Source organism: Ictidomys tridecemlineatus, chromosome 13 (genome assembly GCF_052094955.1).
Source record: "Ictidomys tridecemlineatus isolate mIctTri1 chromosome 13, mIctTri1.hap1, whole genome shotgun sequence".
NCBI lineage: Eukaryota > Metazoa > Chordata > Mammalia > Rodentia > Sciuridae > Ictidomys > Ictidomys tridecemlineatus.
Window position 1 is genome coordinate 13,898,305 of NC_135489.1, and position 27,494 is coordinate 13,925,798.

General features: G+C 46.0%; 1 protein-coding gene across 4 annotated transcripts in view; it reads left to right on the forward strand.

The window, feature by feature from the left end:
* Window positions 1–27,494, forward strand: part of Rnf152 (ring finger protein 152) — a 71,992-nt gene that overhangs the window by 15,361 nt on the left and 29,137 nt on the right. Inside the window, exon 2 of one of the 4 annotated variants that reach the window (XM_078029930.1) lies at window positions 3,457–3,527. The exons of 2 other annotated variants lie outside the window; for them this stretch is intronic. The gene's annotated coding sequence lies outside the window, so the exon portion shown is untranslated. Of the gene's footprint in view, window positions 1–3,456; window positions 3,528–23,227; window positions 23,486–27,494 lie in introns of those variants that run through there. One more of the 4 variants, XM_078029931.1, reaches the window with a different exon arrangement.

Consider the following 27,494-nt stretch of genomic DNA (forward strand, 5'->3'; position numbering starts at 1 on the left):
CTTGTACCTGTGCAGTCAGAAGTCCAATATCTCAGTTCAGTTATCACCAAAGGTTTAGTTTTATGTGTCTACTGTGCCAGACAAATTGATTTGCTGGGGAGGAGGGTGGCTGAGGATGGAGCCTAGGGCCCCAAGCGCACTAAGCAGGCGTTACCACTGGGCTGCACCCCAGCTCAGCTATCTTGATTAAAACTTCTAGTCACTTAAAGTGCTGCTAAAATGTGGCAGCAAGCAAGCTGCAGCACTGGAGCAAAGATCTGTGCACTTGGGCCTTTGGTTTCATTTAAGACGTTAGGGTATGGGGCTGGGGTTGAGCGCTTGCCTAGCACATGTGAGGCGCTGGGTTCCATCTTCAGCACCACATAAAAATAAATAAATAAAATACAGATGGGATAAATTAAAAAACTAAAAAAAAAAAAAAGATGTTAGGTATGTTTCAGGAACTGAAGTAAAGCTCAACCCAAAATGAGTATAACAGTAGCAGAAATATGAAATCAGTTTTTTTTAAAAAATTCTAAAATTGAATTAGACAAAATTCAGTTTGTATGGTTTGAGGAATGATCATGAGTGTACAGAATGAAACCCCGCTCATCAGAGTAGATATGGGAAATACTCAGGGGGAGGCAGGAGCTTTAATTTTCTTTTTGTGAGGTTTATTTACTAATAAAATCTCAGCAGCACCAGCTTCATAAAACTCTCAGCAGTGAGCACCAGTTAGGATCTGCCATCCAGGACTCAGCCTGTTCCATTTTCTTAGAAAACAAGGCCCCTTTCCTTGAGTCATCGAGAGAGATGTTTTATTTCCCCAGATGATACATTAGGGTGGACTGATGTCCAGAGCTGACTTTTGAATAATCAGAGTTCACTATGCTGAAGAAAAAGAAGCCAGGGGTAACAGTAGTCCCAACCAGGTTTTTAAGTATGGAGACAGCAAAATTTGGAGTCAAATATTAAATATCTTTAGTATTTGTGCTTTTGTAAGTTAAAAAAAAAATGCTAACAAGGACTTGGTTACAACTAAAACCCAGAGCATTTTGTGAAGCTTTACTCGGTAAGTTACCCAGTTTATTTCTCACAATAATTTAGGAGTTGGTAGTTTTTTTATTTTTATTTTTTTAAGTACTGGGGATTGAATTCAGACCTGACCACTGAGCCACATCCTCAGCCCTATTTTGTATTTTATTTAGAGACAGGGTCTCACTGAGTTGCTTAGTGCCTTGCTTTTTGTTGAGGGCCACAGCCGAGTCAGGATGACGCATGGCATTTTTGCCAGAAGGAGTGGTTGAGAGGTGACACCAGCGAGCCATTAAGATGATGACTTTTGAGTTCTCCCGGAGTTCCTGTTGAGTTCCGGTTGAGCTCTCGCGGGGATTCCTGAAGAGTTCGAATTGGTTGGGGAAGTGCCGGAGGAGGGATTTCCGGTTGGTGGTTCCTGGAGGAGCCGCCTGTCGTTTGGGAGAGTTCCTGGGGAGCGTGTGTGGAGTGTGCTGGTGGAGTTCAGAAATAAAGTTTGTTCCTCTTGGGTGGCTCGTGATTTGTGCCCAGCCAGACTGCGGAGCTTTTGCTGAGGCTGGCTTTGAACTTAAGATCCTCCTGTCTCAACCTCCCTAGCCTTTGGGATTACAGGTGTGCGCTACCATACCCTGCTAGGAGTCGGTTGTTTTTATCCTTGTTTTTTGGGGTGAGCAGATTGAACACAGTCAACTTCAGTAGCTTGCTCAAGGTTGATCTGATAGCTGTCAAAACTAGGAAGGAAACCTAGATTGGACCAGTAGTAACAAGGACATGTAGTCCACTACCATACAGAGATCTCCCAAACTCTGCAGTAGTAGTCATAGAAAAGTACCAATAAGAAGAAGTTGCTATCAGAAACAAAATAAGTTAATGGTAATCTTTAGTAAGTATATGTTCACTATAAATGAGAATGTAGTATTAAAAAGGACATACTAAACATTTTGGAGTCTTAATTCCAGCCACTCTTTGCTATAATAATAATAATAGAGTTGTAATTAATTATCTTATTGTGATTATTTTGTTTCTAGACTAGAAATTCATCTGGAAATTATAGTGGAACAAATAACTGCCCAAGGGCAGGGGATGTAGCTCAGTGGTAGAGCCCTTGCCTAGCATGCACAAACCCCTGGGTTCAGCCCCCAGAACTGCAGAAACAAAACCCAACAAAAGGTTATGAAAATCGTGATGGTGGTCATTATACCAATGACATAATTGTAGAAGTAGAGAATAATGAGGTTATTCTGAGGGGAGCCTGCTTCTGTAGACTAGCGAGTGCTTTTCACAGGCAGAGCACACCAGCTGGGAAAGAGGCCTTATTATGGATTAGTGATACATCAGGGCAGTGGGTGGGGTTTCAGGAATATTTTGGAGATTAAAAATTGGACAGCCAGGGTTTATTCAGATTTTTTTAGCTGTTATCAAGGTCACCTGCAATATTTTTGGCTCAGAGGGTGAGTTTTCCATCCCTAACCGTTGTCCTGGGTAATTTCTGTGGGACAAGGAGTGACTTCAGCTCTCAGCTTTGCTGCCCTTCTTGAGGTCTGCCTCACAAGGCGCTTCACTTTTTGCAGTAGGGAACTTACTGCCTCCCAAGTACATCGTTCCCATTTTATGGTTGGGAAAACCTGCAGCTAGGAGAGGTCCCTTGGCAGATCAAGGCCTGTGCAGCTTTGAGATGGGCCCTGAGTCATGTGGGCCCACCGGCCTGCAGGGAACCCGTGATTTTACCAGCAGAGAGTCATTCACCTCTTGGTTGGTGGGAACAGCATGGAGTTTGGTCTCCTGATGAGCTGCGGGTGAATGCCTTCCCTGCTGCTTATCAGCAAGTGACTGTCGCTGAGCCTCTGCTCCCCATTTAGGATGAGGCCCGCAATGCGAATGTTGGGAGGTCCTGGCAAAGGTGAGTGCCCATACTTGCAGGTGCCCAGCGCTGTTTTGAGTGTCATTTTCCTGAATTCTAGGAACAGTAGTCTAAGGTAGGAAGTGGAGGCAGCTCTCCCCCACCGCCCCCCCGAAATGAAATGATGGGTCTGAGGTCACAAGATGGTGTGTGGACAATTCTGTGGAAATTGGCGCTTCCCTTATTGTTTGCTTTTTGGGTTTTTTTTGCCCACAAGTCCTGTGCTGAAATGGCAGGGTCTGTGGGAGGGAGCACGCTCATAAGGCTGTAATCATTTCAATAGATATTGATCCCAAAGTAGCTGATTAGTGAATCAGACGTTGAAAAGCTCCTCTGGAGAGGGTGCAGGGTCTTGTGAGAATGGCGCCTGGGATGGGGGTGTGGGCTCTGATGGAGGAAGCAGACGGGAACATTATCTCTGCAAAGAGGCTGTGCCAGGACTTGGGGATGGGGGCTGAGGGGAAAGGAGGGGATGGGCCTTGGAAGGAGGCAGGGAACTGAGAGAAGGTGGGGCATTGATTTCCCCCAAGCTTTTTGCCTAGGACTGGAACTGGCCCCTTCCTTGGGCTTCACTTTTTTCTTGGACCCAAAGAAGTGAGATCTACAAACCACGGTAGGAAAATAAGACTTGGTACTTTTTCTTTCTTGGTTTACCTTAAAAGAACTCTTGTGCTTCTCTCCATGTCTTAAAACGGGAGAGAGAGAGAGAGAGAGAGAGAGAAAAAAAAAATGTCTTGAAGCTAAACCAAAATGGGTGGAATTTGGGCCAAGATGCAAACACTGTAGTGGGCTTTGAGTCACTGAATTGGCAGGGATTTGGAGTCTTTTCTGTAGGGACAGACAGCAGGGGGGTGAGGTGACAGGCGTAGTCCCCCCTTTCTTCCTGGGGTGGAAGAAAACTAATGCAGGCAGGAGCCCAGAGTTTAAAAAAAGCCACGTGGGAGATGAAGATGGGAAATGCTTCAGACGAGAAGGTTTACCCAGATGCGGTGCTTGTGGCAACTTACAATAATAAATCCCACCCCCAGAAGCTATGGCTCCTGCAAAGACTGTTTCCCTTTGGAGAGGGCAGGCCACCTCGCAGCTGCCCTGGAATTTGACTACCCAAGGCTTCCTGCTGTTCTCTCCGTGCCCCACCCACCCTGCAGCTTCTTTATAACCCTGAAAGCAGGGGATTAGTGATAAATGTGGGTACAGTAAAATAATATTTCCATATTTCCAAATTATTTCTTTGCAAAGAGGGCGAGGTTTGGAAGAAACGGGAATACCTTTGTAGGAATAACAACATACTTGGTGAGTTGGTGGACTCGCCCATCTTTTCCTCCATGGATTGATTTCAAGGTGAACGAGGCTAATATATAAGCCTTTATCAGAAAATATGAATGCCTCTAGTAAATTTTAATGACACTGTTAGTCCAAAGGACATCTGCCTGTGAATGTTCTCATTTCGTCTTTGTGTCGTTCTGGTGCCAAGTTCATGGAAACATGGAAGAGAGGTGGTTGGTGGTTAAGTGGCTGAGGTCATGACTGAGGTCGTGAAGATGATCTGTTGCCTGGTGTGAGCGTGTGTGCACACGTGTGGATAAACATGTGTGTGAGCGTGTGTGCACACGTGTGGATAAACGTGTGTGAGCGTGTGTGCATGCACGTGTAAGCGTGTACGTGCCTGGCTGATCTTCTCCTGAGAGTCCTTGGTGCTAAACTCTGCCACGCCCTTTAGTGAAGTGTAAGCATGAAGTAGACCTAAGCAAACAGGAAGAGCACAGACTAGTTTGCGTGACTTTGTCAAGTGAGTCTCCGAATGATCACCCTCACGCTGTCTCACATTTAGTTCCCTCCAGTGGCAGAGTCTGGTCAGGGTGAGGTGACAAGTGTCTCTGTGGGCCACACTGGATAGGAAGTTGGAATCATTTTTCTGTTTCCTAAAGGATGACTCTTTACCTGAGACCAATGAGTTCCCTGAAAGTATGCCTGGAAGACGGCCCATTGTGCCTTCTGGTGATCGTTGAGATAGTTGAGACTGGGCCTGACTTTCGCTCGTCCTTCTTAAGAAGAAATGGTGAACTTAGAAGATTCATAGAGCACACAGGATTCCCCACAGGATGTTGAAGGCTCCAAATACCTTTCCTGAGAACCTGAAATGCTTGCGGAAAACCTGCGTTCACACAGTGAATGTGTTTTAGTTATTCTGTTTAATCATTAACAAGGGAACCCTGAGAACCTCAAGTGTAGGCGATTTGTTATCAATTCTGTTTTCTGGCACATGTGAAGTTTGTGGATTGTTGATCCACTTCTTGAAGCTGCCTTTGTCATGACTGTTCTTGACCTTCCTACCCAGTCCTCTCTGCTCTCCATCTTTGTTGCACATAACTACAAGGCAAAATACTAATTGGTGCTTTTCCTTCATTTACTCCACAACTTTGAAGTTTCTCTGGAGCCCATACGTGATCTAGTGGTCTCTGGTGGCCTTGCCAGATGCCCTGTGCAGTGAGTGCCCTGTAGGGCCAGCTGAAGGACAGTTGGGTGCACCTACCTGTCTTCTCTCTAAGCTGATACTGAGCAGGAGTAGCTGCCCTCCAGACTTTGAGAAAACTGGAGGAAGGAAATATAGGAGAACATTTCAAAAATGTTTTCCCTGGGAGAAACCTCTGCCTTAACACAGGTGTATGTCATGCTGTAAGCCCACAGCAACCTCTCAGGCCAGCCTCGGCAATCTGTGGCTCATTCTGCATGTGGGTGCTGGCCCAAGGAGTGACAGAAAATCCTGCTGTGTGTGTGACCTTGAGTCACCTTGGACAGTGTTGGTAAAGAGGATCTGGTGTCTACATCGCCCGTAGGAGACTCAATAATTCTAAAAAGATGAGAAAAGTTGATTTACGATGTTTGTTGTAGCTAGCATATTAGTTTAAGGTTCAGTTGACGTAATAGAGGAGCTGTATTTTTATGTGCTTTGTGTATTTTTATAGTGCAAAGGGGTTCTTTGTAGAATTAGTGTGCACCCGGACATTTGTGGCCATCATATGAGATTTAGGAGCAGTGTTTTACATTTTAAGTGATTACAGTAAATTCAGTTGTCTTTGTTCTTCCTGCTGCATTGCTGTTGATATCTGGGTTTCCTGGATGCTAAGCTCATGGTCAGAAAAGTGTCCCTGATTGTTGAGGCTGAGGCTATGGAGACTCCAGCCTGGTTGTGGTTCACCCCTGCAACTATCACTGCATGGACGGTGGGCACTGTCTCCTTAAAATGGGGAAAAAAAAAAAATCCTGAATTTTTTTCAAATGTCTCTTTGCTCCCTCTCCCCCTTCTCTTCCCTTCGGGGAACAATAAAAACCAGTCTAGTTGAAGATGCAGTTTGTTGTCTCTTTGCTTTTGTAATGCATTGGTAACTCTTGAGTTCCCACCCTGAGGATTTTCAGAACAGGCTTGCTGCCCAAGCACAGTAGCCAGCAAGCATCTACGCATGACTTCTCGCTTGGTTGATGCTTGATGGGGGAAAAATATCTGGCAGAGCCTTTTGGAAGTCCACATAAACACCTTTCCATTTCCCACCCCTATTCACAAGGGACCTGAGTTCATTTTGGGACTAGTCCCTATGTCTGCTTTTTTTTTTTTGCTTCAAGTTTCACTGATTTGCCAAAATGCATTCTTAGTGCCGAGGAGTGGACCATCTCACTGTGCCCTGATCAGCAGTGAGGATGGAGGGCAGCTGGTGGAAAAGCCAGAGCTGCTGCCTCTGAGAAGGCCCACCCCTATTTCACCGCAGACATCAGCTGGGAGTAGTGAGTGGTTGATGACATGGGCACTTGAGGAGCACACGGAAGGAGCACACTCACAGGGGCTAGCGAGGACCTGGCAGGTGGGGAAAGCAGAAGGAACAGCATTTGCTGATGGTTTGGGAAGGGGGGGCTGGGGGAAGATGCAGCTGGAAATAACAGTCACCAAAGGACCCACAGACCCTGTGGGGCTGGGTTGGGGAGGGTCTGGACCTTGCTGGTGGTATTAAGGAATCACTGAAACATTTGAAGCTGAAGTATGGCATTGTCAGAGTTGAAAGCACGACCCTGGCTGTGCAGGGGTTTGTTCTGCACCTTGGTGGAGGGTTTTGACCTTCTTTGCTGCTGGTCCCTGGTCTATAATGTGGACATGAGGGTGCCCTCCTGGAGTTGTCTGGAGGATAAAGGAGCCAGCTGTGGTATGCCAAGCACCTGGCAGAGTGGCACTCCTGAGAGCCGCCTCCCCACCCCGCCCTGCCCCCAGTGGCTTATTGATGGTTGGAGTCTGGAGACCTTGGAAACAGGGAACCCGGTTTGCAGGGCTTTTGTGAGGACCTGGGTAGCAGCGCCCAGTGAAGTGGGGTCTGTGCACAGGAGTCCTGAGCTCTGTGGGAGGAGGGGGTTGGTGTCAGGAACACTCCTCTAGTCTAGTGTGTGAACCCAGGTGGTGGCAGGACCTGTCCTGAGAAATAACCAGGGCTTGGAGGAATTTAGGAAGCGTTCTACTGTTTTTTTGGAAACATGGTTACTTTAGTGCCCATCTATCAAGCAGAGATACATAATTGAACCCCAGCTGGCTAGCCTTCCTTGAAAATTAAGAGAACATTTCCGTTTTCCTAGAGTTTTTCAAAGGTTTTATGTAGGTTTCTTTGGGGGTTGGCACAGATACCACAGCAATATTTGCCTACACCGTTGAGCTGTACGTGCAAACTCTAACGTCGAGAAAACTCTTTTCTGTGGCACGAAGTGTCAGCACATTATGAGTCTCTTTGCAGCAATAGAGACTAAGCACTCAATTCCACAAACGGAATGGAGGCTGCTAGCAGGGGATTATCTAGGACTTGGGTTGAGGCAGTTTGCAAAACAATTCAGCAAAGTATCTAAAGGCAGTGGGGGGAAATAGTATTGCTTTTTTGTGCTGCCAACCAGGTTTGTCACATGGATTAGTAATTTAGATAGGAGCAGCCATGAATCACTGCTTTGAGTTTCACATTTAATTTTATCCTGGAAGCAATTTCCTTTCAAATTCTCGAGCTGTAGTTATCATTAATGAATTAAACATCACGAAACCCAGAGAACTACTAATTCATTTTGAAATAAGTAGACATTTAAATCTGAAAAAGAAACCTTAAATTTTTTCAGTGGTGTTTAATATTTTCAAGCTGACAAAATGTGGGATGGCATTTTGTAGACGGAGTCTCCCAGAATAGTTAATGGTAGATATGGGGTACATGTGCTGGAAACTTGGCTGCAGGGTTTAGGGTATGGTTTTGTGACCTAATAAGATGGATATTTGGTTTTCATCCCCTAGTACCTGGCACGGAGCTCCTAAAACCCTGCAATTTCCTGAGAAGCATCTTTTGCTAGTCATAATAAACTCCTTTTGTCTGTACCTGAGCTTATGCCATGAAGTGACATTTTCCCCCTATATTTTTTTATTGACACTTTATATACACAGTGGCAGGATTTGTTGTCACATGTTTGTACGAGAACATGGTATAACAATGTAATGGGGTGAACATTGTTCCCCAGCATTTCCCCTTTCCCTCCCCTGGGAGGTGGCAGTTGGTGGACTCTGAGACAGCTTCAGAACGGGGCTGGTCACCAAAGGAATCAACTGTGTTATTAGAGCTTTGGGACTTTGTATTCTACCGTGGGCACCTCCTGGGAGGGAAGAGGAGTGTAAGACTGAGTCAGTCACCAATGGCCAATGGTTTAATCCTCCATTCTTTATAATGTGGCCTCCATAAAACCCTGACTGTTGGGGTTTGGGAGCTCCTGGGTAGTGAACATGTGCAGGGTGACATTCAGAAAGGGCACAGGGACTGTGAGTCCCTCTCTTCCATACCTAGCCCTGTGTGTCTCTTCTCCTCGGCTCTTCTGGGTTGTGTCCTTTGTAATAAATTGGTAATAGTAAGTACACCGTTCCTGAGCTCTGTGAGCCATTATTTAGCAAATTTGGAACCCAAGCAAGGGGTGTTGGGAACTACAGTTTGCCCTTAGTCAGAAGTATGGGGGGCCTGTGGTGGCCTCTGAAATGAGGGCGGTTTTGTGGGTCTGAGCCCCTAACCTATGGAATCCACACCAAGTGTGGATAGTCAGTGTCACATTTGAATTGAATCTTTGAACACCTGATTGTCATCCAGGATTGACGCATTGGTTGTGACGAAGCCTACACATTTGGTGTCAAGGGTTCTGAGGGGCAGGAAGAAGGAAGTCAGGTTCTCTTGGCAATTAGTGACTGGGTGTTCTTCAGACAGAGAAAGATTAAAATATATGGAAAAGGCAGCTGATTAGAGCAAGTTCTCCACCCAGGTTTCTAGTCGCCTGTGCTTCTCAGTTTAATCCTGTGGTCTTGCCCTCTTCTGGGACACTGCCAATTGTTCTTTGGCTCTGTCTTCTTGGAAACCCATATCAGCTGGGTGTGGTGGCACACTCCTGTAATCCCAGCTCTACTGGAAGCTGAGGCAGGAAGATCACAAATTGGGGGCCAACCTAGGAACTTAGTGAGACCCTGTCTCAAAAAGGGCTAGAAGTGTAGCTTATTGGAAGACTGACTTACATAGAATGCATGAGGCCTTGGGTTCAGTCCCCAGTACTGCATAAATAAATAAATAAGCTGGGCTGGAGCTCAGTCATGGAGCACCTGCCCAGCATGCATAAGGCCCTGGATTCAACCCCCAGTGTCACAACACAAAATAAGGCCTTACCCTAGTTGCTTTGGGGGAAGACTCACCCCCCGTCCTCAGATTTCCTTGGTGCACGCTGTTTGGTGCTGCACCCTATCAAACACTTTCTTAGTCCAGCTTCAGAAAAACATGACCCTGTGCAGTGTGGGGGTCACGGATGGGCCACAAGGTAGCACAGGATCCCCTCAAGATTAAGGAGAGCACAAAATGAGAGAGAATGTAAAGTCCAGAGTCTGATTACATTTTAAGCCTGGAAAATGTGCTCAAGTTTTTTTCTCCTAAAATAATTCCACATAAAAAGGTTGGCAGGAGAAGGGTAGATGGTGTCTACAGCAAGGTTATCTGAAGACTGAAAAAAAAAAATCAAGGCTTCTAGGACTTCTTTTTAAACATAACTTTAAAGGCTATTTCTTAGCTACCCCACTACTTAAAAAAAAAGTCTTGCTCCTGCTTGGTCCGCTGACCTTCTCAGGATGGGCACCTGCTCTGTGGCCAGGCCCTGATCCACCCAAGTCTGCGTCCCGAGTGTGAAATGGGGATAGTTCCCACCCCTTCCCTGCTGCACATATCGTCCTGAAGATTAAATGGACCCACTGCTGGCATTCCCAGGAGCTCAGGAGATAGCACACAGCGGAGGCAGGAGGGAGAAGGCTCCCATCCTAGACCCACCCTTCCCCTGCCCCTTCCCAGTTTAGGACCCGAGTTGATAGAATGAGCAGCCTTTTGGGGAAGGAAGGGTCTTTGGGGGGGGGCTCAGGCCTGGCCTTCCTTTGTCCACATCTACCAACCAGGTGGCTGCTGCTGTAAAGACAGAGCTGAGTGGAGGGGCTTTTCTTTTCCTCTTGGGAGCTGCTTCCAAATCAGGGTTTTTTTAAATTTTAATTTAATTTTATTTTTATTCCTTAGATGTTTGTTTCCTAATTACCTCAGTTTCCTAGGGCTGCATTAACCAAGTATCACAAACTAGGTGACTTCAAACATCAGAAACTTGTTTATTCTCTCTTATTCTGGGGCTGGAAGTCACAGCCAGGGTTTCTCAGGGCCTGCCCCCGCCCCGCCCCCCCGAAACTCTGAGGGGAGAACCCATTTGCCTCCCAGCTTCTTGCATGGTCAGCAGTCCTTGGTGTCCCTGCTCAGAGGTGCTCTGCTCTGCTCTGCTCTGTGGTCCCAGGGCTGCCTCCCTGTGTGTGTTTCTGTTTTTAAGGACACCATCATGCTGGATGAGGGGATGATCTCATCTTAACTAATTATATCTGCAGCAACCCTGTTTCCAAATAAGGCCACATTCTGAAACACTGGAGGTTAGGATTTCAACCTGTCATTTTGGGGGATGCACACGGCCCCCCGCCCCCATAGTTTGATACCCATTCACACTGCAGTTCATTCTGCAGGCAGCACATGCCTCAGTAGACAGGACTCTGCCCAGCCTCTCCCCAGAACTCTGAGCTGTGCAGTTGTCTCTAATGCACGTGCTGCGAAGCCCCTGGGAACAGGTGTGCGGAAGCCTTGCAGCACTTCTGAAGCAGCTTAGAGCGCGGATTTGCTAAACATTCCTTGCATGCTCCGTTGCCTATTTCACTTAAGTCAACTAAGCCTGAAACCAAGGGGCATAGATGGTACCGGTGGGAAGTACAGAAGGCCTTCCCATTTTATTTGCCACAATTGGTTTTATCAGAAGTACTGAGGTGGGAATGTGAGCGGATGCATCCACTGTCCTGTTCTGCAAGGTGGAAGGAATGTGTGGTGGCTTCTGAGTGGTGGTGACGACTGGTGAGAAGTGGAGGGAGCCGCCAGCACTAGTCTGTAGGAGGTTGTGGCTGCGGGACGTGGATGGGCCTGTGGGTTTACGGTGCCTCCTCCGCAACCAACTTCACCCAGTGAATGAGAACGAGGAGTTTCCCAGATGTGATTCACCCAGCAGGAGTGAAGCCAGAAAGACCCTGAGTTCTGTCCTAGTTTTGCCCCAGAGTTGCCAACTGAACTGAACACACGTTTTTTATTAAAACGGGATCTGGGTTTTCTCATCTCAGGGAAATTTGCTGCATCATGATGTCTGTAGGGCAGTGAACAGGCTGCTGCGTGCCGGTGGCTGGCGGGCTGCAAGTGAGCACCAGGGTGCATGAGGACCGCTTCTCTCTGGTGGTCCCCGTGGGATTGGGGCGTTTAGGGTGGAACAGAGGGACTAAATAAAGAGCCAAGTCTGCGATGCAGGAAGTGCATTGAGGAGCTGCTGGTCTTGTTCCCAGGGCCAAGGAAGGAGTGCTGTAGGCTTGCCTGGTAGGAGCCCCGGGTGGAAGGGCTCTGGTCAGGCGGAGAAGGGCTGAGGGTGTGGGAGGCCTTTGAATACCAGGTTGCCACAGGAAGTCCAGGGAAATGCCAAGGGGAATATTTCCCAAGGTGGCTGGCTCTTAAGGACAGATTCCTTGTCCTAGTATTAAGGGCTACAGGTGGCCCGGGGCAGCAAGGACTAATGAGCTTCAGACCTAGAGTTCTAAGGTTTCAAGAAAGGACTCAGGTGCAGAGGAGCCCTGGGCAGGAGGGTACCGCTGAGCCAGCAGTTGGTGGGGACCTGGAAGAATCCCCGAGGGCTCTCTCTACAGAACTACTTAGAAGTCACTGCTGGGTTAGGGCTGGTTCTGGACGTGGGTGCCTGGCTGTGCATGTGGCTGGAGAGGGGCTTCCGATTGTGTTTCTGGCTGACAGACACTTGTCCCCCCAGCCTCTGGCCCGGGTGGTCGCTTCATTCATTTCAATACGTTCAGCAGCAGAGAAGTTCCACAAATGAAGCCAGATGTTTTGCTTTCCCACTACTTCTGCACTGACTGGAGCCGTTCTTTGCTGCTGCCGCTTTTGTTTTAATTGTCTGGTTCTTTATAATCACAGAGCAAATGTGTCATTTTTGAAAATACTCCTGAATGTAGATGCTTATACACTTCCATGACAAATTTCCTTTAAATGACTATTGATTCACCAGGCTCAGGCTGAGAGGTGTTCTGTGACAGACGATCATCCAAAATCACAATGAGCAAAGGCCTTCAGTGGGTCTTCTGGTGGTTGGCCACACCTGGAAGACACGGATCCAGCGTGGGGTTATTTGCTACTTTTGTTCCCCCAATGACCAGAACACGGCTATGAAGCAGAAGGGTTGGTCATTTAAAAGAAGTACCAGTAGTAACATTTCAGCAATAACAACAGACTGTGGGGCACATTCTCTTGCCTATTACAGAGAAAATGCTGTTTTTGTGACTATTGAAAATTTACTTCATTTTTTAGGATTCAAGCCAGACTGTTCTGAGGCCCTAAGTGTTGAAAATCAAGTCCCAGGCAAAATATTTGACAGCTTTTAATACAAATTTTGTTGTCGTTGTTGTTGTTGTTTTAGTTTCACCATGAAAATTAAGTCATGTGTATTCAGTGTGTGGTTGTCCTGGAGCAGGTATTGAGATAAGCCATTTGGTGACCTGAGTTTTTGTCGTGACGTGACTTTGGATAAATAATTTAATTTTTGTGAGTTTTGGTTTTATCAGCTACAGAATAGAAGCATTTCTACCTTTTTGTCAGTAGAAATGATGACAGTATTTAAAAGCTGGTGTATATTACGAGTGATTAAGTAGGAATTATCAGCACAAGGGTAAAAAGTCCGATTCTGCTTTCTGCCAGCTCTCCTGCATCTATTTTAATTCTGTTCACTCCAGAGTTTTGACTGGTTTCTCTTGTTTTACTACTTAATTAATTTAAAGTGTTGTCCTGAGTAACGGCACTGTATCTACATGAGGATTGCTGGGAGGAAGGAGTGTGCATACGGGTGTTTGTAAATAATGCCTCGGTGACACTATTGTGATAATTATGGCTATTTGAAGATGGGTTTTATAGCAAGTCCTCAATTTTCCTGTCACTTTTTTTCCTGGGCGCTTCCACTTAAGCAAGCACATTTGTCACATGGAGCCAGCCATTCAGGGAACTAAATCCCAAGAGGAGTCAGCAGCTCTGTGACTCCACTTTTTGAATTCTGGGGCCAACACTGCAGATCCTCAAGGGTGCAAAGATTGCTCTGCACTCTTGGTCCTTATGTGGAACCAGTAAGGACAGCAGGAGGAAGATGTCACAAACCCACCAGATGTTCCAAGGATCCGAGTGGCCTGGCAGGCTTCTTGGACTGTTGGCAACAGAAGCAGTGTAGGCAGGACACTTGTGCCCCCACCTCCATCCCCTCCCAGTCTGTCCTTGGGAGCCTCTGCACATGGGAGGTAGCCCGCATGGAGAGTCTTCTCCCAAAGACAAGTCCCCCAGGGCCAGGAAGTAAACCCTTGGGGTCCCCAGGCTTTGCAGCTCTTCCAGGGGAGAGGCCCTGCTGTGCACGTCACTCTACTCTTACCCAGTTCATCTGTGTTCTCCAGCATTTAATTTCTTTCTTCTTCTTTTTCTTAATGATGGATCTATGCGGGCGTATTTCTTAAATTCAAATTGATTAGTGAAGAATTTGTTTCCAAATACTTTTACACCTATGCAAATCTCACAGTAACATTTCTTCTTTGCCAAAGTCACGCAAATTCAGCATTTAGTTTTTAAAAGTCTTGAAGATTGTCTTCACCATCGTCACTTTACACACTGACTCAATTAGAATCTAATTTCCGTCAGAAATCGGTGAATTTTGTTAATGGATCTTTTGGAAGCGTTTAGAGTCAGGATTGGAAAAGACCTTGGAAGGTCATGGTGTCCAGTCCTCTCACCTTATGGGTGTGAACCTTGGCACCCAGACAAGTGGAGTTGCTGGTCCAAGGTTGCACAGTGAGTTAGAGTTACAGCCAGAGCCAAGACTAGAATCCAGGGCTACTTCAGTACCCGCAAGTGGGAGAACGTTGAGGGGGTCATGTGAGTATTTAGTAGGTGTCATTATTATTATTATTATTATTTTTTGGATAAGACAGGTTATTTTTAAGGCTATGATATTGATGAAATAATGAATTTCAAGGGCTAGAACATGCTAATTTTATTACCTCTTTATGTGTGACTCTTGCTAAGCCAGAATTCTTGATGATGCTACCCTCATGGAAAAACTTTGCAAAATGCCTGGGTGTACTTTTCTGAGTTGGTAAGCCTGCTGTCTCTTTCTTAGAGGTCAAGGAGCCCTCTGCCCCTTGGAATCACCCCACACACTGGTCCTAGTTGCTTAGGAAGGTGGCAGCAGAGCATGGATCGTCATGAATGGACACACAATGCACGCCAGCGCCCCCTCCTCTCCACCACTGTTAGCCTATTTAAAATATGATATTCTGGTTTGTGTTCTTCCCCATGACCTTTAAGAGGCCCTGTTGGCTGTTATTTAACAGTTTTTGAGAAAGAGTTTATCGTCCAGGAAAATTGTGCAACTTGCTCTTGTGCCAGTTGCCTTCTGATGTGGCACTGATTTCCCACTCCAACACACACACATACACACACACACACACACACACACACACACACACACACTGATTTCGCGTCAGATTGAACACGGACATAGAAGATAATCTTGGCAGTGAGACTGTTTGGCTTGTTTACTTTCTCCCATTGTTAAAGTGGCTGTGATTCAGCACTGGCTGCTGTTCACCCTGATGTGCTTCTGAAAAGAGAGAAATGAAATCCCAAGTTACCAATAGAAGCCTGGCCACCATGTAGGATGTCCTTTATGTGGAAGACTATTCACTGCCTCCTGATTACCCCACTAAAATAGTACCCCATTCTGGAGGATGACTGAGGCTCTAACTGCCACCCCCGCCCCTCTTTAATTCTCTCAGTTGAGAGATATAAACAAACCATGAAAGATCACCAAGGGAATGGCTCCCGGTGTCATTCTGTACAGTGTGTTAAGTGTGGAGGATGTGAATCTGACCTCGTATAAATTTTTCCTTGAGACTTTGGCTGTGGACGTGTGTGTCTTAGCGAGTTCAGATCATTTACCATTCTCAGAGGCAAGAGCTCACTCTTTTCCCTGTGCACTTTTTGCAAGACAGATCTCAGATGACCATGATGACCATGTGTGGGGTGACATGCTGTCCCCATGGGCTAACTGGATCTGTGGGGCCACAGGGAAGGCTTTGCTGCCCCTGGGTGCACCTTTGGCATGTATTGGCCGAGGAGGAGATAATGATCGAATCAGACTGAAAACACTTCTTGTTCACAGTATGGTAGAAACTTGGAAGAGAAGGACATCACACAAATATCACCTTATTAGGGGGTGCTAACAGTGGTGGAAAGCAAGTGGGGCTTGGAGCTAAGAGGTAAAATTCAACTATGTCCCTGTCCTAGGCATGGGACGTGGGCATGTCATGAACCCTGAGCCAGAACTTCTTCAGTTAGTAAATGGACCTCTAGGACGAGGGAATGGCCAGAGCAACACTGGTGGTGATGTTTGCCTTTCTCTCTGGTAAGATGAAAAACACCCCAGAAGAAGTTCTTGTCCTAATCCATGGCTTCTGGAAATACCTTAGTTTACATGGCAAAAGGGCTTTGCCAGGATGATTAGGCTAAGTATCTTAAAATGATGAGTTTAACCTGGGGTCTCGGGTGGGCCAATGCAATCCCAAGGGTCTTTGTAAGAGGGAGGTAGGAGAGGAAGAGTTAGTAGGAGAGTGCTAGAAGCAAGGGATCAAAGGAACACGAGGAAGAGCCTGCCAGCCAAGGAGTGTAGGAGATCACCACACCTGAAAACAGACAAGGGGACACCATGGTCCTCTCTTGAGAGTCTCCAGGAGGAATCAGCTCTGCCTACACCTTGACTTGAGCCTGGAGAGACTGATTTCAGACACCCAGCCTTCAGACCTGTGATTCATGTTAAGTGGCTAAATTTGTTTCAGCTCGTTTCAGAAGCAGCGTGAATGAATGCGTTCACCTCTTCCACAGTTCTTGCAGTGGTTCAGAGTGACACTGACTCTTCTCTATTTATGAGTAACCAAGTGCTCCATAGATACCATCACTGTTAAAATGGGTATTTTTTGTTCATCTCGATTTCCAGGTGAAGGTAGTTAAGTCAGGGAGACTAGGAAAATAAGAAGGACTTCTCAGTTATGCAGTGAACGGATTGTGTCTGAAGATTTTAAGCCTGTGTTCCTGAGGAAGTCTTGATTGTGAGGCTCTTCATGGTCTTTTAGCACCTGCGCAAGAGTCTTTGGGGAGCAAGCAGTTGTGCCTGACTTTCTGTGCCCTTGGGCCGCAACCTTGCGTGCCCAGTAGCATCACCTGGTGAGCTCTCAAAAGCCCTGATGTCCAGCCTGCACCCCGGACAATTAAATCAGAGGCTCTGGAAGTGAAGCAGAGCACGAGGGTTTTAAAGCCTCCAGGTGATTGCAGTATGCAGCTGAGCCCACTTCGAGGGGCTGTTGCCACCGAGTGAGGGTATAACTCAGGTCTTCCTTGAGTCTGAGATCTAGATGTTTTTTTTGGGTTTTGGGGAAAATGTTCAGCTGAGGACTCTTGTTCAGCTGAGGACTCTGTCTCATCTTTCAGTGATATACACAGATGAGTTTATGGGCTATGAAGTCATTCCGGCAAGGAATGCAAAAGCATTAGTTACCCAGCACTCCCGAGCCTGTCTGGCAAACCCGTCCGCCAGTGTGCAGGGATGGCAGACACCATGTTCATCAGCCAAGCTTTTTCTCCTTTTGCTGCCCAGAGGTTTTTAAAAAGCACCAGTGAGGGACAGAAAAGGAAGGCGGGAGCTTTCTCCTCAAGTGGGTGAGTCCCTTGAGGATTGGTAAATATTGCTTTTCCTTATGTCCCGTGTCCTGTGGTCTCCAGTTTGGAGGAGAAAATAATAATTTTGAAATCTCCTCCTCTGGAGCCACTGTTTCTGGAAGCCGTGGCCTTTGCAAGTTGCCGTTGCTGCCCTCCTTGGTTCCTGGGTGTTTTGACTGTGCTGTGACATGCAGCTGAAGCCAGCTCTGGGCTGCCTGTCACGGAGAACACCCTGGCCTTTGACAACAGGTGACATTATCTGCCTTCTGCATGTCACAGAGAGGATATTGGAGATAAAAGTGTTTTTAATAAATCACAAGGTGCTGGGCAGAGGCTGTTGTTGCCTTTTCAGTGGGACTTCCAGGCCGTGGCTGGAGAGACGACTTCGTGTAGGATAAGCTTATCGTAGTCACGTGACGATGGATGGGGGCCTTTGGGCCGAGGGTTCTAAGGTGGTGACTGGGTAAAGGCACTAGCTCCGGTACCATGTGACTTCTCACTGTTCATTTAACCAGTTGGGTTTAATGTTCTCATCTGCAAATGGAAAAGTTAATTCTTGGCTTTTATTTGAATGTGGGATAGTCTGGATGATGCTGTCTCCATTGAAATCTTGGCTCTGAAACTTACTTCAGGGACACTCGGGTGGTTTCCTCATCTGTAGAGTGGGTGAAGGAGGTGCGCTCCAGAGCACAGACAACCCAGCCGTCTCTTCCACTCTCTCTGGAAACTGGTGAGGGGGGCTCGGCTGGGGCGTTTGCTCCCCTTTTCCTTCCTCCCCTCATCAACATTTGTGGGATCCCTGTACCTGGTGGGGACTAGGCCACAGATACAGTGTTTGTGCAGAGTAGATGCTCTGGTCACTTTGGTGGTTGAAAAGTTTGATTTAAAATCTTGATAGGAAAAGGCGGTGGGGAAGGAGGGATGGGGAGACTAAAGCCTGTGTGTCCCTGATAGGTCAGAAACGTAAGGCCTCTGTTGGTTTGTTTGCACCAACCAGAGTCAGATCATGAACAATTTCTTAGAATTGTGGCTATCGAGCCAGGCATGAAGGCCACGCCTGTAATCCCAGCTACTGTGAAGGCAGAGGAAGGAGGATTATGAATTCAGGAACATCCTGGGCAACAGACCTCATTTCAAAACAAGGAAAAAATAAAGTGAACATCAGTAGATAGTATTGGGACCAGGCAGAAATAGGTGTTTTTGGTTTTTTTTTCTTTTCTCTTTGTGATGGTGGGGATTGAACTACCCTATCAACTGAGCTGTATCTCCAGCCCTTTTTATTTGGAGTCAAGGTCTTGCTAAGTTGGCCTGAAACTTGGGGTCCTTTTGCTTCAGCCTCCTGAGTAGTGGGGATTATAGGTGTGTGCCACCAGGTCCAGCCAGAGAAAGGTGTGGGGCATGTTGCTGATACCACAGGTGGTGCCCTGGCCACAGCTCTCTGATTTGATGGGCAACACGGTCAATCATTATCAAAGCAAACAGGGTGACCTGGCGTTTCTGTATACCTGGTGCTGTGCTGGCTACCAGGACAGGCATCCCCACCTAGAGACGGGACTTCCTGGGATCTGGGGACCTCATGGTTTAAGGTTGAGGTACTGCCAGTGCAAATGCTGGTGGGAGCCTTGATTAGTCTTCATCAGGTCCCTGAGCTCAAAGAAGCCTTTTGGGTAAACCATAAAGTTGTATAGAGTAATTTTTAACTTCAGTGTTTTTAGGTCACATTCACAAGTAGGTGTTCTTTGCTGTCACCGTTTTCTAAAAAGTGGTGCAAACTGACATTCTCTTTTCCCCAAGATTCTCTTGGTACCCATTTCTCATGCTCTGATCAAGTGCAGATAGCTCAAGTCTGCCTTTTGGGACTTGGGTTTTATTAGTGATTAGAGCTATTCTCAACATTTCATGGTGATCACAATAGCCATTTGAGTTATGTTTAACTCCAAATTTTAAAACAGGGGAAGAATTATTTTAAGGGTGTAGATAATTCTGTAAAATGCTCAAAAGAAGTTTTGTTCTTTCACCAGTTTCACTTAGAGGCACTTAGGAAAGATGATGAGGATTCTAGTGATGAGGACAGTATTCTGTGCTCCGGTGGCTGTTCTGCACCAGGCTGTGTGCTGTGGGCTTTGCTGTGAATTTTTTATTTCATTTTATTTTTTTGTAGTTTTCACATTTTACAGGTGAGGGGCACGAAGCCACAACAAGGTTAGATAACTTGCCCAGGTTTAAGCTGCTTGTCAGTGGAAGGTCCTCCATTTGATTCCAGACGAGTCTGACTCACACTTTTAACACTGCTGTGTTATTGCCTCAAGCAAAATCCAGTTAGAAAGTTAGGAGGAAAGGGCCTCTAAGGGGGAAGGGTGTGTTATCTAAGGCCCCTCTATGTCTGTGGCAGGTTTGGATGCAGAGGCACACTCAGACACCTCAGTGATGGGGATGCTGAGTGCTGAGAACTGAACACTGCCTCCGGCCTCTGAGTACCTGTTAGGTCTTAATCCAGAAGCCAGGTGCTCCTCGATCCTTTCCACACCATTGCTTTCTTCCACATTAATGGATGGAGGAGAGATCCATTTTGTTTCTGGTCATCTGAAACCGAGGTTTTAGGGTTTCCAATTTGGGATAAATTCTAAAACTTCCTTCTACATGTTTCGGAAAACTGCAAGCTTAGGTGTCAGGCAGGTGGTCACCTTGGGGAGGCCACTTCAGTTCAGCGATTCGTACCTCCTGGTGTGTGTCTGTTGGGAGGAATGGGTGCCGATAGCATCGATAGCCTGGTCCCTGTAACTGCTCACTTAGGACACACTTGACGTAACTTTAGAAAAGGGATCCAGGTTCTTAAAATTGTCATCAAGGGTCCAGGAAATTCCTCAGGGTCAACTTCAAGGTAGCAAAAATGGAGATTTTTCTAAGAAGAAAACTCTGGCCATACCAAATAGAATTAGAACTCAGTTTTTATGGGCTGGGTACCAGAGCCCATTTTTTTTTGGATAATAGTCTCAATATAGTCGGTCCTCCATATCCTCAGGCTCTGCATCCACAGTTCAATAACCTCGGATTGAGAAAATCCTAGGAAAAAAATTGTATCTGTACTGAGCATGTGCAGACTTTTTTCTTGTCTTTATTTCCTGTACAGTATAGAGGCATGTTTACAATGATTTAGATTTTACAAGTAATATAGAGATGATCTAAAGTATATAGGAAGATGTGTGTGGGTTATATACAAATATTATGACATTTTATACAAGGGACTTGAGCATCCTTGGATTTCGGTGTCCAGAAGACAGTCCCTCTCAGATGCCAAGGGCTGACAACTTAGGTTATGAGATGTGGAGTGGGGCAGCCCTCTGGCTTGAGGTTGGCATTGATTTCTGGGAGGAGATTGGAGGACAAGGAGGAGAGATCACAGACATCATCTCTTCCCCACCTCCCATTCCCACTCTGCGTCTGCCCATTTCCCATTTCTTTATTAGCTCCTGCTGGGAGGCCCTCATCCGTAGCCACCAGCTTTTACTTACTCTGGAGACAGTACCCATCTTGCCCCCGCAGGCCAGTGGGTGGTAGGGCCTTTCCCTTGTTGCCAATCCCTGGTTCCTTGGTAGGACCCTTAACCTCAGTACAGACCCACCTACAGTTCTCTCTGTGCCCCTCTTTGCATACTCTAGGAGGGTGACTGTCTAGTCTAGGTCACGTGCAGTCTAGGTCGTTATGTATGGAAAGCAAATGCATGCTACTTACTCTTCTGTTACCAGTTTTATTTGGGGAAGATGATGGTAGCCAAAATGGTATTATTATTATTATTATTATTATTATTATTATTATTATTATTTTCTCTGGTGCTGGGGATTGAACCCAGGGCCTTGTGCTTACCATGGAGCTATATAACCACCCCCCTTTTTTCTTTGGTATTTTGACATGTACAGTTGGAACTTCTCTTCTAGTATATGGAATTATTCAGACATGTGATGTAATCACTAATATTTAGAAAAAATTGTGGAAGCTCTGAGGTCTCTTGCAAAAATATTGAGCAACCTAGAAAATTTTTAACTGATACTGTTGGACACAGAGACAGACAGACAGGACAGATTTCATAAGAATTCGTTCTTCATGACATCTCACTGGGTTCCAGTTGGCTGATGCAAGAGAGGCAGATTTTTGTCTGTGCATTACAGTTGTGTATAATAGTGGGGATTCCGACACACAAAGACAGCTTTTAATTCAAGTATCTGCTGGTTCTGGAGATGTTGGGGATGCAGCACGGAACCAAACCTTAGGGCTGATGTTCTGGAGACAACAGCATGAGATGCGGAGATGACATAGAGTGTTAGAAGATGGTATGTGTCTGGAGAAGAATAACCAAGGAAGGGAGGAGGGAATGCTGAGACACTGCCATTTGTAAAGAGGTCACAGGGTGCCCCCCAAAGAAAGTGCCATTTGAGCGCAGAAAGACCCATTAATATCTGAGAGAAGAGAGTCCAGGCAGAGGGAAATTTGAGTAGGAAGACCAGGTCTGGGGAGCCGGCCAGCAAGGGAGGCAAGTCGGGGAGGCGGAGCTGTGAGGCTGGATGGACCAGGTGGTATTTGCTTCCTGTGAGGTGAGTTGTCCCTGCAGGGCTGGAGGGAGGGACTGACTTTGGATGTGGCATCCCCACTCTGGTGACTGTACAGGCAGGAAGCTGTAGGGAGACCCAGGGATGAAGAGGGATGAAGAGGGAGGCCAACCAAGATGCTGCCATCTTCCCTGTGAGAGGAGGAGATGGGGGCGATGGAGTAGAGAAATGGTGGGTTCTGGATATATTTAAGGTGGAGCTGTGGGGTAGGTTGAATGTGGGGTGTGGGAGAGGAGTCTCTGATGGGATTCTAAGGGTCTGGCCTGAGCCACTGGAAGGATGGGGTTGCAGGGAAGGAGTGTGGAAAGGGCAGCAGGGGGGGATCCAGGAGTCTATGTGGGCTTGAGACATCCATGAGAAACCCTGGTGTGGACCTCCAGTGTGAGACTGGTGTCAGTGTTCGAATGTCAGTTTTCCAGTTCAACATCACGTCACCTGTGGCACTTCTCCCCCTGAGGTGTGCTTTAAGAAACAGAGATGTTTACACCACGACATGGTAGTGATTTGAGAGGCAGCCTCAGGGCAGAATATGCAATGCTTATATTTTCCACTGATTCAAAACCATCTCTGCATAATTAATAGATTCCAAGACACTTAGAGGGATTTTTACTGAACTGGGAGAGGCTTTTGCTCCTTTTACCAGCTCTGAACCTTTTTCGGAGCAGAGCCTGAGTGTTCCGGCATGATGCAAAGAGGATTTCAAGTTGGCCACAAAAGCAGACCCCCTACAAATGGAAATAGCACGTGTAGCAAAGTCCTAATTTATCTCTGTTAAAGCCTTGATGCCCTTTTATAGATATATTTTTTCATTTATATAATTACTTATTTATTTTGGTTCTGGGGATGGATCTCAGGGCTTCTCCCATGTTAGGCTGTGCTCTCCCAGTGAGCTACATCCCAGCCCCTTTGAAATGTTAGTCCAGTAGCTCTTATGTTTTTCTCTCCAGTGATTTCTTTCTTTTCTTTTCTTTCTTTCTTTCTTTTTTTTTTTTAATTTCTGAAAGTCTAGTTTTCTTCTTGGCCATGTCACAGTTGCTCCTAGTAGTTAAGTTAGACTGTAAGTACAGGAAAAGGAAGCCAATGTTTTCTGAGCAGCTAGTGTATCTGGTATGTACACTTCTAGGCTGTCAGTTACCCTGTCTATTTAATCCTCAAAATAATATTTTGAGATAAGGAGATTATCCCTGAAACTGGTACTCTGTGAGGTTAAATGATTACATAAGACTTTGTAGCTAATTGGTGAGAGAGTTGAGATTTAAATCCAGACTAGTGGAATTTCAGGGTCCAGAGCCTTGATCCTGGGCAGGCAAAGTTCTCTTTAGGCTGTTTAGTGCTTCTAGATGCTGGTTCACTGCCTGTCTGACTTTCTTGCTGTTAGAGGAGAGGAGGGTGATGTTAATACTTCCCTGCCGGCTCCTTCTCTTGCAATGACTGTGAGTTTTCCAGAATGTACGGAGCTGCCCTTGTGGGCCAGGTATTTGCACAGCATTGAGGTGGGCAGCAGCAGTGCTCACGGGGTTTTGCTCCGGCCAACATTCCTTAAGGAATTAACACGCTGTGGAGCAGAAAGGAAGGTAAGGTGCCTGGTGCGGCTGGCTGCGCCTCTGTCGCCACTTTCCCCCATCTCAGCCGTTCAGCCAGACAGTTGTCCGAGCCCTAGAGGTGGAGAAGGATGCTCTCTGTGGCAAGAGCAGAGGCCCTAGGCAGCAAAGAGACTGGACTAGGGGAGGTCGCACAGGCCAGCTGGTAGAGGGAGGCTCAGGGGCCTGTTCCTCCATAGTAAGTGACTATTCTGTCTTTGACTTTCTATTTCGTGATGTCATAGCAGATATTCCAGAGAGTTTAATGGGACTGTTTAAAAAAACCAAAAAACCAAACACAAAACAACAACAAAAAAAAAAAAAAAAAGGAAAAAGGCAAGAACAAGAGAAAACATAGTTGGATTGAGATTTTAAAAGTGTGTCTTATCCCTTTGAATGGCTTTAACAAAACACCATAGACCAGGTGACTTATAAACAGTACGAATTTATTTCTCATGGTTCCAGAGGCTGGAAGACCAGGATCAGGGCAGATTTATTGTCTGATTCACGGATGGCACCTTCTACCTGCACCGTTATGGGGTGGGAGGAGATTATTTTTATAAAGACACAAATCCCAGCCACAAGGAACCCTGCTCTCAGGGTGCATTCAAAGTACCTCTTAACACCTTGCCATTGGTGATTGGGTTGCACTAATAGAGACTAGCAGTGTGCACTGGCTGAGCTTACAAATGGGCTTAATTCAGGTTCCCCAAATGAAAGTGGTTACTGAGAGGAGGTGCTAATTAAAACTGCTGTCATCCTGGCCCTTTCTTGAAGAGTGGGACTTGTGAGAGCAGTTGCAGCCTTGTTTTGACAGAAGATTGACTTCACATAAACCCGAATGTGTCTCAAGGTATCAGTGTATCTACACATTTAAAATGAAGTCATGTAAGAACTTTCAAAATCTGCTTTGAAAGAAGCAACATTTTTTTTTTTGATACTGAGGATTGAACCCAGGGGTGCTTAACCACTGAGCCTCATCCCCAGCTCTTTTAAAATATTTTATTTAGAGACAGGGTCTGCCTGAGTTGCTAAGTGCCTCACTAAGTTGCTGAGGCTGGCTTTGAACTTGGATCCTCCTGCTTCAGCCTCCTGAGCTATACTTTAAATTTCAGCCTCTCATGAGAAAAGAGATGAATGTTCTCTGGCACAGAAGCTCCCAGGTGACCAAGTTAGTAAGAGTGGTGGCCCTGGATGCCCACATGACGTGGGCTGGTGTGCAGCCTGATGAGAGTCCTGGTGAGCAGAGCTGACTTCATTGTTCAGTGAGATTTTATCTGAGATCCTTTGCATTTCTTTCTTATACAGCATATTCCATATTGTTGTCTCTACAAGTAAATTAGAAAATCACCTTCACCCAGCCTCCTGACTAGTATGTGAATCCTCAGTGTCACCAATGCTATTGGTCCTTGCTTGTGTCTACTTCTGGCCCTTAGGAGCAACAGAGGGAATAAAATGAATGAACTAGTCTCCTTGTTATTTGCCCTACATAAATTGTTAATCACTAGGCTGAGTGGGTGAGTAGGTGCCTCTTTTGCAAGGCTATTGTGAATATCTAAAGGTCATTGGAGCCTTTAAAAACTGGGCTAAAATGCATTTTGTACATTCCCTGGAGAAATCAAGTTTCATCGCCCTTTTTGGAGATGACACTTTTAAGTACATAAGACCTATAGCTTTGCGTTATTGTTACTATTATTCCCCCAGAATCCCCAGTGTTACTGAGTGGGCACAAGATGAATAATCCCTTGGCCTGTTTCTGAAAACTTACCTTTTAGATTAAAAATTCCACTATGAATATCCTACATTTCCAGATACTTTATTATGCACAAACAGTACCCACCCCCCTCCCCCCAAAAAAACCCACCAGAGCCCGTGAAGCTTTTTCTATCAGATCAAATAAATGGATGGTTTCCTCTTGCCACGGTGAAAGATGGTGATGGGTTGTCACTTTGTCCATTTCCCAGCATTCAGTTGCTCATAACTCCTTTCAGATTAGTTGCACAAGATTTTGTAGAAGTTAGCTGATGATTGGACTCTGACTTTCACCCAAATTATGAGCCTCATTTGTACTTTGCAGAGTTTTAAACTTTGTGCCTTTTGGATACCTAGGTCCTTACTATTGGGCTCCCCTCTTTATTATTTATTATTACCTGCTTTTATTTATTGTGGTAAAATGCACATAAGTTATCAAGTTAGCCACTTTTAAGTGTATAGTACTTTGATGTTAAATGTACTCATGCAAAACCATCATTGCCACCCAGCCCCAGAACTCTTGTCTTGCAGAACTTGAACTCTGTGCCTGCTAATACTCCGTTATTCCCACCTCCCCTCAGCCCCTGGCAACCACCATTCTGCCTTGTGTGTGTATGTGTGTGTGTGTGTGTGTGTGTGTGTGTGTTACTGAGGATCAAAGTCTCATGAGCATGCTAGGCAAATGCTCTACCTCTGAGCTACATCCCCAGCCTGTGAGTTTGGCTAGACTAACTACCTCATGTCAGTGTATTGTGCAGTCTTTGTCTTTTTGTGACTGGCTTATTAGAGTAATGACCTCGAGATTCATGCATGTTGTGACACATATCAGGGTTTCCTTCCTTTTTAAGGCTGGGTACTTCATTGTAGAGACAGACCACATTTTGCTTATCCATTCATCTGTCTGTGATGTTTTTTTTTTCCCACGTTTTGGTATTACAAATAATACTGCCACAGACATAGGTGTTTCAATATCTCTTCAAGATCCTGCTTTCGATTCTTCTGGTATCAGAAGAGGAATGGCTGGATCGCCTGGGAATTCTATTTCTAACCTGTCAAACTGCTGTGCTGCTTCCCACAGCGGCTGCTTCTATAGGTTTTCAAATAGCCCCAACAATCCCAACTGAAGGATGAGGATGTGGAATTAGGTGAGGCTTGAGTTGGGAAACCTGTAAAAACAGCTAGACACACACCATCGACTTGAGTCATTTGCAGTGAGAGCTGGCTTTCCTGTAGAGTGTGCACGACTTGAAAGGAAACCTAGTTTTCCAGTCGCCCAGCAAACCCACACGGAGCCGTCTAACATCCTTCCCATGGAGGAGGCTTGCCTGGCACTCGGCCAGGTCTGAGCTTGAAAGTGCAGGACCATCCGGAGGAAAACCGTGTGAGCCCTTCACCCTGCAGTCGGCCACGGTCAAGGGGGCAGCCACCCCATCACAAAGCAGGAAGAGATTGGGCGAAGCACACCCAGGAAGGTGCCTGGTGGCCAAGCTTCTGACCTTTCACCGTGAGGGAAAAAAGATTGTGTGGGCCCTGATTCTGGGAAAAACAAGTCTCCAGGGAAACGAGGCCCTTGTAATGACTGGCTTGAGTGTGACGGCTGCCCAGGCTTGCTCAAGCAGTGACAGCAGCCTCCAGAAGAGAAATGGGCCCCTGGGAACATGAAAGAATGTTCTGCTTTTTCGTCTGGTTTGCGGTCAGCTGTCAATTAATAGAACTGTGCTATGAGTTAGAAAACGAGGCCACAAAGGGTCTTTCAGGAAACGTTTATAATGTGGAATTATTCTAACCCTCATTGTGTTGGCCAGAAAATGGAACAATGGCTTGTTCATAACAAATTGTTCAGTAGGAAAAAATGTAATAAGTGGATTTTTCTGGCTAAGAAAATAGCAAAGCGAGTATGATAAACTTGTGGTAAAAATAAATGTGAACCTTTAGAAACACAATTGGGTTTAGCTTTGTGACTTGCTATTGTATTCCTTTGGCTAGATTTATTTTTATTTTGCTCTGCTGGGAATCAAACCCAAGGCCTCACACATGCTAGGCAAAGGTACCACCACTGAGCTACCCGCACTGCTCCTTGTGTTAGCTGTAAAGTGGTAACTGTTAGTATATTTTTACTGTAGCCTGAGATCTTCCAAAACCTCCCATCCTGTTTTTATAAAGTTTTATTGGGATACAAACGTGTCCATTTGTTGATACATTATCTATAGCTGCTTTCCACTAGAGTGACAGAGTTGAATCATAAGAACGG